The sequence below is a fragment of the Rutilus rutilus genome (assembly GCF_951802725.1).
Source record: "Rutilus rutilus genome assembly, chromosome: 17".
Taxonomy (NCBI): domain Eukaryota; kingdom Metazoa; phylum Chordata; class Actinopteri; order Cypriniformes; family Leuciscidae; genus Rutilus; species Rutilus rutilus.
In genome coordinates, this window is record NC_140230.1 from 2,876,042 (window position 1) to 2,893,407 (window position 17,366).

At 36.8% G+C, this 17,366-nt stretch overlaps 1 long non-coding RNA gene across 1 annotated transcript; it reads right to left on the minus strand.

The window, feature by feature from the left end:
- Positions 1-8,706: 8,706 nt before the first annotated feature.
- On the minus strand, positions 8,707-11,611 carry LOC311276348. The gene is made up of 3 exons (XR_014625060.1): positions 11,518-11,611; positions 9,207-9,358; positions 8,707-9,096 (listed from the first exon to the last, which is right to left on the minus strand). It is a non-coding gene; the product is annotated as an uncharacterized lncRNA (long non-coding RNA).
- Between the last annotated feature and the right edge of the window lie 5,755 nt (positions 11,612-17,366).

A 17,366-nucleotide genomic window follows, 5' to 3' on the forward strand; every position in this document is an offset into this window, starting at 1 on the left:
GCTGTTTCTTGAAGGTTATAGTTGTTTCAGCAGGTATAAGATATTATTGGACATTTTACTAATTTAAGTTTGATATTGATTGGACTATTTCTAGTACTAAGGTGGTAGTTCAAACACATTTTTATTATCATCTGTTTCTGGAAATACTAAATACATTTTGTGTGATAGCATGCTGAGGAATTTGACAAATGTACTAAATTTAATTAGATTTAATACTAAAATTGAAATATGCCGTTGAAAGTACACTTAAAGCTTTTTGTTTTAATTCTTCAATTTTCCTCCATCCAGCGTGCTACCTTGGTTCAAATTCAAGTGAGATTCTCAAACTTAATCAGCATCGGGCAGTAAATAAAAGCCTTTTTCCCAGAAACTAGCCACTGTATTCTCCAGTTTACATCATCTTATTCGTTCCATTATATAATGCTTCATGCAGAAATATGAGATTAAATGTCATGAAATCAGCTTTAAATACACATTCTGTTTTCACCCACTATCATGCTTCTATAAATTCTAAAAGTCTGGAAGTTATAAATATATAAGGGCTCTAGAGATATTATCCAGAAGAAACTGAGGTCTATTTAGACATTCAGTCAGAAGGCACAACAACACGGCCCCAGTCATGTAGTGGTGTATGTTGCTCTCTCTTGCAGGGCTCACACAGGAGCTATAGTTGTGGTTCAGCAGCGCTCAAAATAAAGGAAACGCTTCATGAGAAATAATGGGTCGATTTACACTGCATCATTTCCCAAACTTCACTGTCATGACAAACAGCTCTAACATTATCATAAAAATTGGAAGAAAATTGGAAAATTTGGGAAGCACAACCAGCATTCCACAGTTTTGAAACACGTTTATAAATAACATTCACAAATTCCATATTCATGTACATTCGTAAATTATTCTTATAGAATTATTCTCGTAAAAATGATTTAACACACCCAGAAACCCATTATGCTTGTGTTTCAAAGTAAACCCTGATGTTTTATCTTTCATCAACTAGTTAGGTGATTTTTTTTTTTTTTTTTATAAATACATTTGATTAACAAAATGAATGCAATATAAACTGCCTAATGAGACTAATCAACAAGACTACAAAAAACTACAAACAAGGCAGGAAGTAACATAAAAGTCCAACCAAGGGATGAAGAACATATGCAGTAACATAAGGGATACGTAGTATATTTAAAGGAGAACTCCGGTCAATTTTAACATTGAGCTCATTTTTTTGTACATTTGGAGTGCTGTCAGTATAGAGAACAACGACAAAAATCGGTGTTGCCTACACCGTTATCCTCTTTTTAATATTTGCACCCTGTTGACTTCAATGGGGCAAGTTTTAAACCTGCTTTTAGCCTCTTAACATCCTTGATGTGTCATTACAAGTGCACAGGTCATGTGAGTGATTCCTTCGGAGTGAACGCGGGTGAATCTGACTGCAGTAGATGTGAAAGAAATATATAAAAAATTATATTTATTCAGCCAGCGCTCATACCTGTATTTACATCCTGTTTTCGGTCGAAGTCTACAGTAGTCGATTGTCGAGTTCACGCGCGTGATCATAGGTACTAAACCTACTCGACAATCGACTACTTTGGACTTCGACCGAAAACAGGATGTAAATACAGGTATGTGCGCTGGCTGAATAAATATAATTTTTTATATATTTCTTTCACATCTACTGCAGTCAGATTCACCCGCGTTCACTCAGAAGGAATCACTCACATGACCTGTGCACTTGTAATGACACATCAAGGATGTTAAGAGGCTAAAAGCAGGTTTAAAACTTGCCCCATTGAAGTCAACAGGGTGCAAATTTTAAAAAGAGGATAACCTGGTGTAGGCAACACCGATTTTTTTCGTTGTTCTCTGTATTGACAGCACTCCAAATGTACAAAAAAATGAGCTCAATGTTAAAATTGACCGGAGTTCTCCTTTAATGTGTCGCAGATTAATGCTTTCTGAGCAAAATATTCTGCCTATTATATCACAGTAAATGTTGCATTCCTGTAGCTTAAACAGTAGAGCAGGTGTGTTAGATTAGGGTTGGAGATGAACTGTGCAGGACAGTCGATCGGCAGGAGCAGGATTGGGCACCCCTGCAGTAGAGCATGGTATGCTAGTAATGCCAATATCCTGGATTCAAATCCCAGGAAATACATTAACTAATAAAATGTACGAACCTTCAATGCTGAATGCATAAATGTTACTATAGCAACACAACTGGAAAATCATTTAGACCTAAATTATTAATGATTAACGAAGCATAACAACAGCACAAGACCTGATGTGAGGAAAAAACATCACTCGTTATTGATAACAGCTTTTTAAACGAATTAAATAATATTTTAAACATGACAAAATTTCAGTATAGCCTTTCTAAAAAGCAATCATTAAAGCAAAATGTACAATGTGTTAAATTGTTAAGGCTGATAATCATTTCACTGCTTGGGCAAAATATGGGCTCAAATTCTATATATGTAAAAAAAAAAAAAAAAACGTAATTCTTTGAGAAAAATAAAATAGACAGATGAGAATTTACTGGAAAAACAGGAAAACACAGATTGTCAGATTTACTCAATCATATTATTTACAACTGAAACAAAACTCTGCAATCTAGTACTCAAATATTTTGTACAGTTGACGTTACTGTTCTCTGCATGCTTTACACAGGTTTTAATGAGCAAAAATGTTGAATTTGAGCAAGATGAGAAAAGGGGTGACAAATGTTCAATTATGTTGGGATTTTGAACCGTTTCAATTACACTGGGTTACCGTGAAGATGGAGCTTTTGCTTATGGATAAGACAAAGAGGTTTATACTAAATTTCTCAACAGTTTGTTAGCTATAGCTAAAATAATCTTATATTTCAGTGAAGTGGCACAATACTACATGCAATGAAATAAATCAAATCCTGCCAGGAAAGCAGATAAATTCACTTTATATGACTTGGGCCACTTAAAAATGACTTCATTCCATGATGTTGATGATACATGAACAACTTATGTTTATGCAATTTAATTGATTCACGTAGAACCGATGAACATAATTAAATCATGCAAATCCAACATGTTTTCTTATTAACAATACGTCATTTGTCTTCTTTTACGACTGGCCTACAAATGTGAATGTGTGATCTTTTTAGCAATGTGACAGAACCTCTGCAGCTCCTCCCATATATTCACATCCAAGAAATTCACATGCATGTCGAAGGATTGCAAATCTGAGTACGCGATTACTGAAGAATAAGCAATACGTAGAGCGTAATAATATGATTCAGCTGAGAGAACAATAACTCTCTCAATACCTCAGGTACATTCTGTTACTTTTCCATTCCACTAGTTTGTCATATGTGAAACAAGTGGGAGACTCAATTCTGTCGGCCCCTTGATAGCTGTCCCCTGTCGTACATAATTACACCGAGAAGCGCTAGATAATATATTTGGGTATAATCACAGTGTGTGAGCTTTATATGGTGCGGACCCCTATTCCCTGATTAGTTGCTCTGATGAAATTGAATTATCTCTAATTCACTGGATTTGTGGTGATTAAGAGAGACGAATCATGCGAGAACTTAGAACGACAGCTCTGGAGCAGCAAATAAATGAACAACCTCCGTGAATTTCCCTTTGTGGGGGATGCGAGCTGAAGCTGTCTCGCTTTAATTCACACAAGCCAGCGCTGCATTCGCCAAGCAAATGAGTGTTTTGAATTGACGTGGCTGTAATATGACATAATCAAGTTGTAATTTATCAATTAGAATAATTAGGAAGCTCATCTGATTTAATTAACATGCTGAAAAGGAAATCAGTCATACAGATTTAATCTTGAGCAGTGCTTGGTTCCCGCAGTGGCATTTACAGTGGTTAGCCAAGTGCAGTGAACATTCATTACCTAGTAAAACCGAGCGGCTTGACTCGTTCTCTGGTTTCTGGATCTCTTTGAGATCATTTTTATAAATTTATAAATTGTTATGAGTGGAACTTGAGAAAATGTCAGACTAAAAATAGTGCTAGTATTCAGTTATTCTTTCTCATAATTTTATGCCGTATGCTTACATTTCTCAACCCTGTCCCTGGAGGCACACCAACAGAGTGGAAATCTGCCTTATCTGACACATATATATATATATATATATATATATATATATATATATATATATATATATATATATCTGGTCTTGGCGTCTCTGCTTACGAGGTGATGAGTTGATTGAGGTGTGTTTGATTAGGAAGAGCTGGAAAATGTATACAGTAGTTTTGGTGTGCCTCCAGGAACAGGGCTGGGAAGCACTAGGGAGTCTGAGGGGTCAACAGGATTTTTAAACAGTTTAAAACTACATATAAATTTGACCAAATAATGACCAAAACAATATATAACAAAATATTTGCAATATGATTTTTGAGTTAAACTGTGTAGCCCTACACGTAAGCATAGCAAACCTGAATTATAAATAGCATTTTTTATCAGAATATCGCAATTGCATGTTTTTCTCCAAATCATTAATTAATCATAGTAACTGCCTGTTATTACCTGCCTTCCTGACATAATTTACACAATGGTGCGTTACATTCTTGGCGTTGCTGTAGAGGGCGCTATAGCAGGCATTAGTGAAAGTGTTAATAGACAGATTTCCCTCTAAGGTCAATAACTATTGTGACAGAGCAGAACTGGTTTGAGTTCAATTTAGGTCCTTTACACCTGGTGTTAAGATGCGTTTTGGTCAATCGGATCACAAGTGGACGACACTAAATACAATTGACCTATGGCTAAGCCACGCCCCCTCCACTCACTCGGACAAACAGTCAACATTCGGTGACAGGCGCTATGGCAGCTGTCACAGTAGGAGACATTTCACAGGAGGCAGTTGATGATTTTTGGAGACAGAAAGATTATATATCATCTCGAAGTCACCAAAAGGGCCTTAACTATGCATTGGAGGGTTATGTTAATAATTTTATTGTTGAGAAAGTCGATGAAATGCTTCAGCTCCAGGCAAAAATGTACAGGTCACGTGATCTGTCACCGCATCTCGTTGCCATCACGATCTCAGACAACAAGATAGAGGATCAGCATTGTTCATGCACTGCAGGGTAAGAAGTGTGATTTATTTTCAATTGATTAATGTATTATTATTGCTTTCAATTTATTAATCTAACTTGACGTGACTTGTAAAATATGCTATGGTAATTGCTACTAGCTTATTTTTTATCTAAACCTAGCTTAAAGCTCCGTATTAGCATAACTAGATTTTTCTTCTGCTAAAGCAGCGTTTTGTAATATACTAGGCTTTGCTAAACATCTGTTAACAGTAACAAGTTCCATGACATTGATCTGACACATCATTGGGATTGAATCCATAGGGAACCGGGTTACTGCTCCCGGGTTTCTGCACACCGTTTGACCATTTTAAACTTAAAATGACAAGAAAAAACATATAAAAAAACGAATGAAAACTGACTAACTGCAATGCATTTCAATGGACGTGGAAGCAGAGAATGTCAGAGTGTATTGGGTTAGCTATGCGCACTGTGATTGGCTCATCGCGTTTGGGGGCGTGGCTTAGCCATAGGTCAATTGTAAACAGGGTCTAAAACATTTTGAGTTTGCCCACTTTCGACCACTTCCAGAGGTAGTGGAAAACACATTTAACGCTCATGTGGTCGAATGTGTTCAAACAGCCACAAAAGACCGGCTTCTCTCCGGCTTCTGATCTAATGTGTAAACATTATGAGAAGCTCACTAATCAGACAGGATTTAAACTTTGTCTCCTGGAGACCCAAGTTTGGTTTGAAGACGAAAAACATACCAAGCACAATGTTCTGATCAATCACCTTCCTGATTTCTAACATGGGGAGGGGATTTCAGTCGAGGGGAAATGTAAATACGAGAAACCCATATGAAAAAAACCTGCATGGTTCATATACAGCAACCATATATCTTCCTTACTTAAATCGGCCAGAATTACCTTCTGTGTTTCATATAAGGCCAATATATGTCCTATACAAAATCAGACCGATTATGGCCACTTTCATACTAAATAGCACACATACAACTTGTAGGGGATTTTTGCGTTATATATGAATACTGTTAAAAGACTTATATGAGTTTTACATGACAAAAGTATGCAAATGTGTATGGTATTAGTAGAAATGTATAAAACTCATATAAAATTTATATATAAATCATTTAAAGTTCTTATATTGAATCATATGCTAGTCAAATTAAAGTCATATAGAATTTATACACATTTTGTGTCATTTGTTTATGTGTTTCATACAGATTTCATGTTTTGACGACCAACATCTGATTCACTTATATGCAGTTTGCAAATTTTTAACTTTAAAATGAAAATTCTGTCATCATATACTCACCCTCATGTTGTTTCAATCAAACAGAAAGGAAGATATTTAGAAGAATATCAGTAACCAGACAGTTTCTGGTCTCATTGACTTTTTTTCCTACTATGGAAGTCAATGAGACCAGAAACTGTCTGGTTACTGATATTCTTCTAAATATCTTCCTTTCTGTTCAGCAGAAGAAATTCATACAGGATTGAAACAACATGAGGGTGAATATATGATGACCGAATTTTCATTTTAAAGTGGAGTATCCCTTTAAATTGTACACAGTGCAGAAGCCGGTTCGAGGATTACTAGCTGTCAGAATATCACTGACCTTTATGAAGACTGTTAATTTTCCTACAGGATTTGAAAGAGCAGTTATAAAGCAATGACATTGTAAGACCGTGCATTTACATTAATTGTGAACTGTCTGGGCCTGTTGTTTGTGAACAAATCATAACATATTATTGCAAATGAACAAAGTTGAGTCAAATATGTTTCTAGAACAGTGATTAAAATGTTGAAAATTGGCTGGAATATGCTTTTGTATATGAACTCTGGTGGTGATTCACTCAAAAAACTTTTAATATTATTTACTCTTTTTTTTTTTGGTGAAACATTTTTACACTTAGAATATTGATTAGATTTTTAAGCAGTGAAATAAATTACATACACTGTATTAACTGAGTAAATGTAAGTAAAACTAATTAAATAGATCTGAGTAACTGCATTTGGTACATTAACAAATAAAATTGAGTAGAAATAATTTGGGGAGAACATTTAAAAACAAATATTTATGAGTAATATTAACTGTGTTCATATGCCAGTAATATTAACTTTTTTATTTCCTCTAAACCTTTGTAAAAAATATTCCATACAACCACCAGTATAACTACATGACATTGGCCTTTATTGTCAATGAGTAGCCTACAGCAATACAGCATATTTTATAATCTTTTTAACACGTATACAATATTTAAACTCATGTAAGAAACATTTTCGAAGTAAAAACTAAACATTTAGGCCTAAACATTAAAGTAATTCAAGTGTAATCAACCGGTCTGTTATCCAGTATCCACCGGATCAGCGCTGGTTCCCATGCCGGAGATGGACTCGCTAGAGGTCTGCTACCCGACCCGAGCCCGACGGGTCCCGAAAAATGTGCGGGTTTCGGGTCGGGTTCGGGTTAATGTTTATTGAACAGCCTCGGGTTCGGGTCGGGTTCGGGTTTGTAACTAAGAAAAACTAGGCTATATATAGTTTGCGTGTCGTGTGCTTTGCCTGCTTGCTGTGTTGTGGTGACCGGCACACGAGAGAGAGAAAGTTGCGTGAGCAGATGTGCAATGTGTGCAATGCATAGGCTACACAGACCACAGACAGGCTCTCTCTCTCAAATTTGATATATATACATACCGTATTTTCCGCACTATAAGGCACACCGGATTATAAGGCGCACCTTCAATGAATGGCCTCTTTTAGAACTGTTTTCATATAGGGCGCACCGATTCGGCTCATAGTCGTGCATCTTCGGATTCGGAGGCGCGCGCGCGGCAAAATTACGTCATTGTAACAGCGCGCGCGCCTCCGCATCCGAACCCTTACAGAAAAAACACATGAACTTCACATGTGCAAAAACTCATGTGATCACATGTGACCACATGCACATGTGATTTTGCACATGTGAAATTTAACATGTAAAAACATGTGACTTTGCACATGTGAAATATGTGGATCACATGTGAAACATGTGTTTTGCACACGGGAAATGTGTGCTTTTGGAACATTTGCACATGTGATTGCATGTGAAACACATGTGAAACACATGTGATCACATGTGAAACCCATGAGCGCACATGTGAAACGTAAAATTCCCATGTGAAACCTATAATCACGTGAAACCCATGAGATCACATGTGAAACCCATGACATCACATGTGAAACCCATGAAATCACATGTGAAACCTATAATCACATGTGAAACCCATGAGATCACATGTGAAACCTATGATCACATGTGAAACCCATGAGATCACATGTGAAACCTATAATCACATGTGAAACCCATGAGATCACATGTGAAACCCATGAAACCCATGAAATCACATGTGAAACCCATGAAATCACATGTGAAACCTATAATCACATGTGAAATCCATGAAATCACATGTGAAACCCATGAAATCACATGTGAAACCTATAATCACATGTGAAACCCATGAGATCACATGTGAAACCTATAATCACATGTGAAACCCATGAGATCACATGTGAAACCTATAATCACATGTGAAATCCATGAAATCACATATGAAACCCATGAAATCACATGTGAAACCCATGAGATCACATGTGAAACCCATGAGATCATAAGTGAAACCTGAAATTTCCATGTGAAACCAATAATCACATGTGAAACGTAAAATTTCCATGAGAGACCCATGGAATAACATTTGAAACCCATCAACAATCTATGTTAAACCTACACCCCACGTAAACCTGCAACTTCATGTGAAACCCATGTAAAAATCATTCAGCAATATACCACAGAAAATGGTAGTCCTACCATGTTCTTTTGTAGGGCCTATAGCCATGTTTCCCAACATTAAAACAAATAATTCAAATTTAGCTTTTATTTCATTTCAAAATATGCAGTACAAATTGAATGTTTAAAACAAACAAAGCAAAACCAAATTAAAATTATACATTTAAAAAAAGTGTATTGTCTCAGTCCTCTGTGTCTCCTTCAGCAGGCATCCTGTTTTGGGATAGAAAAACAATCAAAGATTAGGGCAGTGCAATATGTCTTCTCCTCACAGATATCACTGAACTCAGAGTGAAATCTTGGCAGATGAGTCTTTAACGCACCCTTTGGTTTTGAATGTACACACACAATGTATGTAAATGCAGTGAAGTGTTCTGGTCACGTGCCAGTGTTTCAGTAGATCTTGCTGTAGGAGAATTGACTGGCTTTTGTCAGAAAACTTGCAATGACGACAGAGCATCACTTTGGCTACACCCTGATGGAGAAATAAAAGTACAATTGATCATTAATAATAAAATAAATTAATAATAATAATAATTTGACGCTTATAAAATAAAATAATGTAACATCACTATATTAGTTAGGCCTGTTTCCTTAAATTTGTGATGAAACCAGAGTTGCAACCAATTTTACTCCATATTGTAACGTATTTATAATTGAAATACACATACAATGGCTATACAATACAAAGTGTTTGCACATCCCTGGCAGTTGGTTTGTAAAATATCTTCATTGTTTTGTCAGATATCTTTATTTTGTCTGAAGATATGCAGAGAAGTGTGTGTGTGTGTGTGTGTGTGTGTGTGTGTGTGTGTGTTGTTGTTGTTGCTGTTAATTAGGGATGCAACGATACCATTTTTTCAGAACCGATCCGATACCAAAAATTCTGAGTATCGGCCGATACCGATCCATACCGATACCAGCACAGGTTTTTTTAATCAAGTAGAATTTCTATAACTCTGTGTTGAACTGATAATAAGAACTGAAAAAAAGAAAAACAACAACAACAAAAAATATATGATCATAATCTGACATAAATGCTATTATAAACTAGATTAGTGGATAATTCAGTAAAATTTAGTCTAGAAAAATCACGAGTGCACAATAATTGTATAAAATCTGAACATTTTGTGAAAAAAAAAAATGTTTAGTGGGGAACAAATTAGAGACAATAAGTGTAACACTAAATCTGGTAAAACTTAGCAATTAATAGCAATTATTTTATATCCTACTATAAAATTGAGACATTTTTTAACTGTATAGCACAGCTGTTTAATGAGGTAGCAACATATGATAGATAGGACAGAACAAGAAAGGCTATTAATAATCTTTCATTGCGTCCCTGTATTATGATATGAAAGGCTCCAATACAGTGCGGCACAAAGCGCTTTTATGCGCATCCCGAGCGCAGAATGATGCGCTTGAAGCAACATGAGTCACAGCGCGCAGCGCATCGAGTCCGCATTGAAAAGTTTCAAGCACAAAGAAAATACATATTGATGCGTAGTGTATTATACAGTATCTATCTATGCAATAGTCTATTCAGCATTTTCTTTTAACAGTTTTAAATTTCAGTTACTGTGCGCGTGAAGAACAAATAGTGCTCTGACTTTACTCCAGTGTTGTGATCTAACAGACACCCGGTAGAAAGTAACATGATTAAGGTACAGCAATAAAATCCAGCAAGATAAGAGTTGTTTTATGCGAAACCATAGACCTTTATCTACAGATCAAGTATAATAATAGTAACATTGAATCATCTTGGAGAGAGTTTCATCGTGTTAACTGTCGTAACCGAACGCGACGCGCTGTTTGAATGCTGAATTTAGAATGATTGACAGCCGCAGCTGAGAGAAACATTTACGTGATCTTGAATTTAACGACTTAAATATTCATTTATATCTCACATTATACTATATAATGGCTTCAGAACACTTATAATATTGTGCTCAAAAATTTATGGTGCTTTATAATGTTTGTGTGCCTTTTGTGTGGCTTAACAATAACACAGAATAGTATACACACAATATCGGATTTGGATCGGCCTCGTCTGACCGATACCCGATCCGCCAAAAATGGCAGTATCGGAGCCGATATCGATACTGAGTATCGGATCGGTGCATCCCTACTGTTAATAAACTAAAAAGAATAGGCCTATAATGTTATTAAACAATTGAAAATATTACATTGTAATTGTATTAAAAAGAAAGAAAAAAAAATCCTACAGTTTTTTTTTTTTGATGCTTAATTATGCATTAAATTCAGGTAGGCTACTGAGTCGCTGTCCTCAGTGCCGCAGAAAAGCGCCTACAATCAAAATCCTGGCGCCGCTAGTGCCTATCACATGTAATTTTGTAGCGAACTGTCTTGTGTGATTAAAGTTTTGAGCTTCAGAGTTTCCGATAACATAGTGAGTTTTTAGGGAGCAAATGTTTCAGTGCACTGTAAGGATTTTGTGATAAAGACGGCCATTAACCACTGACTACTGAGCTAGAGAACTGAGTGATATTTACCCAGAGTTTAGCACCTTGACTAGCTTGTTCAGGTGTGCTGGACTAGGTTGGAGTAAACCTCTGCATGTAAGTGGACCTTGAGAGACGATATTATATCTCCTGCAATATGTTCTGAACTTACAACACTGGTGTCCAGACCAAAGTTCTGCAGAGTTTCTGGTGATCCTGGATCAGCTGCTCAGGTCTGCTTTATTGGGTTTGGGAGCTAAACTCTGTAATCAGGACTAGATGGCAAACAATACTGTAAAGGGGAGAAGACAAACACTATTATTATGTTATAAATAACTTGTTCTGTGTTCATATGCTAACCTGTACAAAGTATGCATCATGAATAAGTGGTATGAATTTGCTCTTTTAATAACACTGTTTTACTACATTAATACTAACTACAAACCTGATAAAAATGACTGGTGGGCAGTGGAGGAAAGGCTTATTTTGCCCTCCAGGTCAAGTACAGCTCGCTGCATCCTGACGTCACTTGATAACTATGAATTAACCATACAGTCCGTACTTTTAGGTTAAATAAATTAGACTATTCCCATTCATCCATTGACCAATTGTCAGCAAAACCTTTACAAAACTATAAAAATATCTCATCTACACATAATATGTGTTTAAACGCCCATACTTACAGCTCAAGTCTATAGTTAACCTAACTTAACGTTAAGTTACGTTACCTCAAGTTAGCCTAACGGTTGAGATGCTAACGGACTTTTGCGAAGACACTAAGCCATTTCTATAAAGTAAATATTCAACGGAAGCGAGTCATTTACATGAAAGAAAGTCTCAGAAACACTTGTATGTACAATCTGTGTAATTTTATGGACTAAACTTACCTTAAAGTAGTTAAAACAACAGTGAGAGACAGAGTTTCGCTGATTGTCAGTTGAACTGCTGCTTCGTTTCCATGGTAACGCCCTCCGCTCCAGTTCAAATGCTGCTTGAATATTCAGCGCGCGCGCCCATTAAAACACGTAGAAGTCACGCAGCATTTACATACATTTTGAATTGATGGAGTGAATTATTTGATAATCAGCTAAAATATCCTGAAACTTGATACATTATTAAGTGGATAGTAGGCTTGTGGCCATCGCAAACTGTAAATAGAATGAAAATATAAAAGCATTGAAAACGTACAAGTCTGTCAGTTATATATAATAGGCTACATTATAATATAATATATAGGCCTACCTTTAGGAATGGTAAACGCGGTGTGGAAACAAAATAGCAAAAACTACATGATATAATTATGAACGAATAATGAATTATTTTTTTTAATGTATTTCAAATCTATTAAATGTATTTCAATATTTAACAGTGCTTTACATATGTGAATATATTAATATTCACATGTGAATATGTTAATAGTGCTGTTGTTTATCGGGGTCTACAGTGTTTAAACTACTTTGATGTTTAATGTTTTTATGGATGCATTATAGGCATATTTAATGTAGTAACTGTTAACAAATGTTCAGATATAGGTGTAATAATATTCAGCACAAGTTTTCAACGAGATACAAACCACTAGGGAGCGCTTTATACTGGATTTATGCCAAATCATGTAGCCTAGGTAGATGGTTTACGAACATAGGTGTTCACAAATAATGTATTTCTGGGATGTGCAGTGACACGTAACTTTGAAACTATTTCTACAATCTATTTATTCACTTGCTACAATAGACTTTAATTGTATTTATGCTATATTAGGGCTAAATGTGGTTTAAAACAGACGGACCAAACAAAGCCCAAATGTCAACGTCTATTTTTGGGCTAAATTAAGACTATGACGGGCCGACTTGATTCAGCCCAAAAAACAATGTCTTAATGACGTCTGGTGCTGGGTGGGCTTTCTCTCGACATGATTATGTATAACTTATAAAACATTTCTAATACCAATCACAAATACGTCTCAGGACGTAACAACACACAAAAAAACATTGAATATGGTTTACATTTTTGTCGTTATTAAGTCTAAAATTGATTATTTATTAACTGGCACTTACTTGAAGTTAAGTATGACTGTGACAAAATGGGACAACTTCCCATTACAAAGAAGCTGAAAATGTACAGTATTTGTGATGTGGAAACATGATTCACATGTTAAAAATTATTTTACAACATGTGCAAATATATTTCACATGAGCTCCACATTATAACCTATAGAAACATGTTTTCCACATGTGCCACATGCTCCATTATGTTCACATGTGGTGAAATGTTGTTCACATGTGGTGAAATGTTGTTCACATGTGGTAAAATGTTGTTCACATGTGGTGACATGTTGTTCACATGAGAACACATGTGATCACATGAGGTCACATGTAATCACATGTGGAAAACATGTGAAATTCATGTGTTTTTTCTGTAAGGGAAGATGCACGACTTTGAGCCGAATCTGCCCGAGCAGACGGATATTAGTACATCTCATCACACCGGCACCCAGTTAAATCAGTTGTATGGTCTGGTGTTCAGTCTAAAACAAAACAGTTGCGTCAAGTAGCCTATAAATGCCTCGTCTGTTTGGGGAGGTGCGCGCGCAGTCAGCTGAGGCTCGCGCTCCGGTGCCAGGCGAAAGTATAAACAAGGTTTAAGTCAGCGGTTGTTTCACAGACAGATCCATATATAAGGTATTGCTGTTGTTCATTTAATTTGTTTAAAAATTCACATTTCATCCAGAGCGGTTTCTTCTCGCTAATATTTTGGGATTCACCTGCACGCCAAAGAAAATAAATTCTGTCAGCTGCCTACCGAGTTTGAATTTGATATAAAATGGTATTTATTTGCTGTGAGAAATAGAGTGGACCTCGGGTTCGGGTCGGGTTCGGGCTTAACATGTAAATGTAATTGTCGGGTCGGGTCGGGTCGGGTCGGGTTAAATGATCGCGGGTACGGGCCGGGTTCGGGCTTCAGTTTAAAGCCCGTGCAGACCTCTAGGACTCGCCTCTGCGGGGGAGCCTCTAACTTTACACCGCCGTCCTGCGTCACTCACAGCCGAAAGATGCTGCGACGCGACTGACTCCATAACCTGCCAATAAACAAATAGTGCACAGTTCTGAGGACATTGTATCATCCAAATTAGTTATATTCATTATCTTTAGGAATATAGTCGTGTGTTTATGCAAGGCGTTACAATCATGCGAAAAGGCAGACGCGAGCCGACACTCGGTGAGTAACATTGCATCTCTGTATGTTCTTTCGCATAAATAAAATGATTTAAAGCACATTAATGATTATACAGATCAAATAAAACATGCACGCACCTGAATTTCACAGAGGAAATGCACCAATTCTGCGCCGCTGAGAAGAGAAGAGGAGAACTCTCTGAAGACTGAAAATTCAAACAGCGCGCGCTCACTCAACCGCTGAGCTCAGCTGTCGTCACGTCAGAGTGGAGGGGGGAGGGGGGAGGTGCGCGCATTGTTTTAATTGAGTAAACTTAATTTCTTATGCGTGTTAAATATTAATAATATTGATTTTATTTAAGTAATATTTGTGGTTCTTGAAACAGATCATTTTAATTATCCATTCTCAAATATGGTGATGGAAATTTCACAAATTTATTAGCTCAGTGTATTTTAAATAAATAATTGGTTAGTCAAATACTAAATTATTTTAGTGAAAAACTTCAAACTTAAATATAACTGTAAATTTCAGACAAAATTGAGTTTTAGTCAATTAGCCTATTTCGGTATGTTCAACTCAAACTATCAAGTAAATGATATTCAGAGATTTTATTAAGTGAATAAAGTTAATTATTGCTGTGATATTTACTAAGCCACTGAATTATTTTTTTTGGAATTTATTTTTTATTTTACCCATAAGAATCACTTCGACATTTAGGAAAGTTATGTTAAGAATAGAACTGCATGTTGTATACCATAGTACTGTGATAATGTTTAGAGAAATTTTCACAAATGAAAATGAAATCTGGTGATGCAGGATTTAAAATGAAAACTATTTATATGTGAAATATGCAACTGTATCTTGTAGAACACACTCTAATAAATGTGTGCTTGTGTGCGTAGTTTAAATGTTTCATCTAAGGCTGATTATACAGTAGGCTATACAGTAACCATGATTGACTACAGGCATAGGGCTGGACTTAGGACAAGATAAGAACAAGCATGAGTGAAGCACAGCCTTATACTGATTGGTAAACTGCACTGTTTTATACACATCCATGTTGGACATTCATATTAAATTAGCATTATTTTCCTATGTTTTTACATCATGAAAATCTATATGGCTTCAGTTGTATGTAGGACATATATGACATAATATGATTAAAAATACACTAATATTATACAATTTATATATGTGGTTTTCGCAGCATATATGTCCCTTACAATATTCTGTTGGAACATATAAGAATCACAGGAGTTTTTAGCAAACCTTTTCCATATGGGAATGTAAATGCCCACCCACTTTGTGTGTGTGCTGGTGCCGACACTGGCCCAAATCAAAATCAAAAAGATATGATTCCAGTGGTTTGGGCTGTTCACTCAAGGTGGTGACACTGTTTAGGCCACTTCCATATGCGCCCCTGAATAAGATACAGGTCTTACGTTTTGCCCCTGTGCACAAATTCACTAGCTTTTGCAGCACATTACCTTATAAATTAATGCATAAACACTGCGTGCAGTCTTTGTTATTGTTCACACTTGAATCTGATATAAGCCACATTTAAAAGAAATTATGCAAAGAGCCAAAAAACTAAATAAAATTAAATCTGATCTGAGCAATGAATCAGAATTAAGCACTAAGTCTTGCAGTGTGAATGTAGCCTAGGTATCAGTTCATCTGTGGAATTAGCTCAAACTGTCCAGATGCAGAACCAGGCCACAGCAGCAAGGACACATCATCAACATAAGACTTACAACTCAAAGAAAGAGTTATTTAAATAGAGTTACACTATCCCTTTATCCCTTTTTCTCAACCCTGGTCTTGGAGGACCCCCAACACTGCACATTTTAAAAGTCTCCTCTTTCTGACACAGCCATTTCAGGTCCTAGAGTTTCTTCTAATGAGCTGATGAGTTGAATCAGGTGTGTTTGATTAGGGAGACAAAGAAAACGTGCAGTGTCGGGGGTCCTTCAGGAGCAGGGTTGGGAAACACTGCTTTCCATTATATATATCCCCATGTGCTATATGTTAAACATCATGCTGGGATGCAGATAGACTTAGGGTGCTTTCACACTGTGTCAGGAACCGTTTGTATTTTTGGTAATGTGAAAGGTACTATAGGACCTGAGACTACCTGTAGGGGGTGGTCTGAGTTTAGTTGCAATGAAACTGTGGCACAATTCGCATGAATGTGAAAGCAACTCAAACTCGGGTCTGCAACTGAACTGGGAATTCGGTCGGGAAGGCTCAACCAGCGCTTCGAAGGGGCAGAGCGAAACTGTTAAGACGTGGCCCTGTCACTGCATCTGAACGGGGCTGGGGTTAGATCCGCCTCTGGAGCCAGCAGCCTGAGTTTCTGCAAGAATCAGGGCCCTAATGTTATGTGCCATGGGCGTCGGTTCTAGTGACGGCATTCGGTGGGACGGGCAGAGGAGAGTGTTGGGAGGAAGAGTTTGTTTGCGGAGACAGCCTCATACTCATGCGGTCGTTTCCCTGGGACCTGAGAGGGGAACGGAGGAGGAAAATATTAGGCTAGCTGAGGCAACCTCACTTCAGGCACGTCCTGATTTTGCAGAATTAGACACTTTCCTGGGTCGACATATTTTGTTGCTCCAGGAAAAACATTCCTGTCTGAAAATGTAGTCCTAACCATATTCCTACCCCAAAACCTAATATATCCCTAACATCAGAGGGAAATTATATGTGAAAAGCACCTATCCCTGGTTCAAAGCCTAAAGTTGACATACAATGTAAACTTGTCCCTCAAATCTGATTGGTTGATTAGAATGTTGTTCCAGGATCAACAAAGATGTTGATCCAGGAACATGTTGCACTTGGTGAAATCTG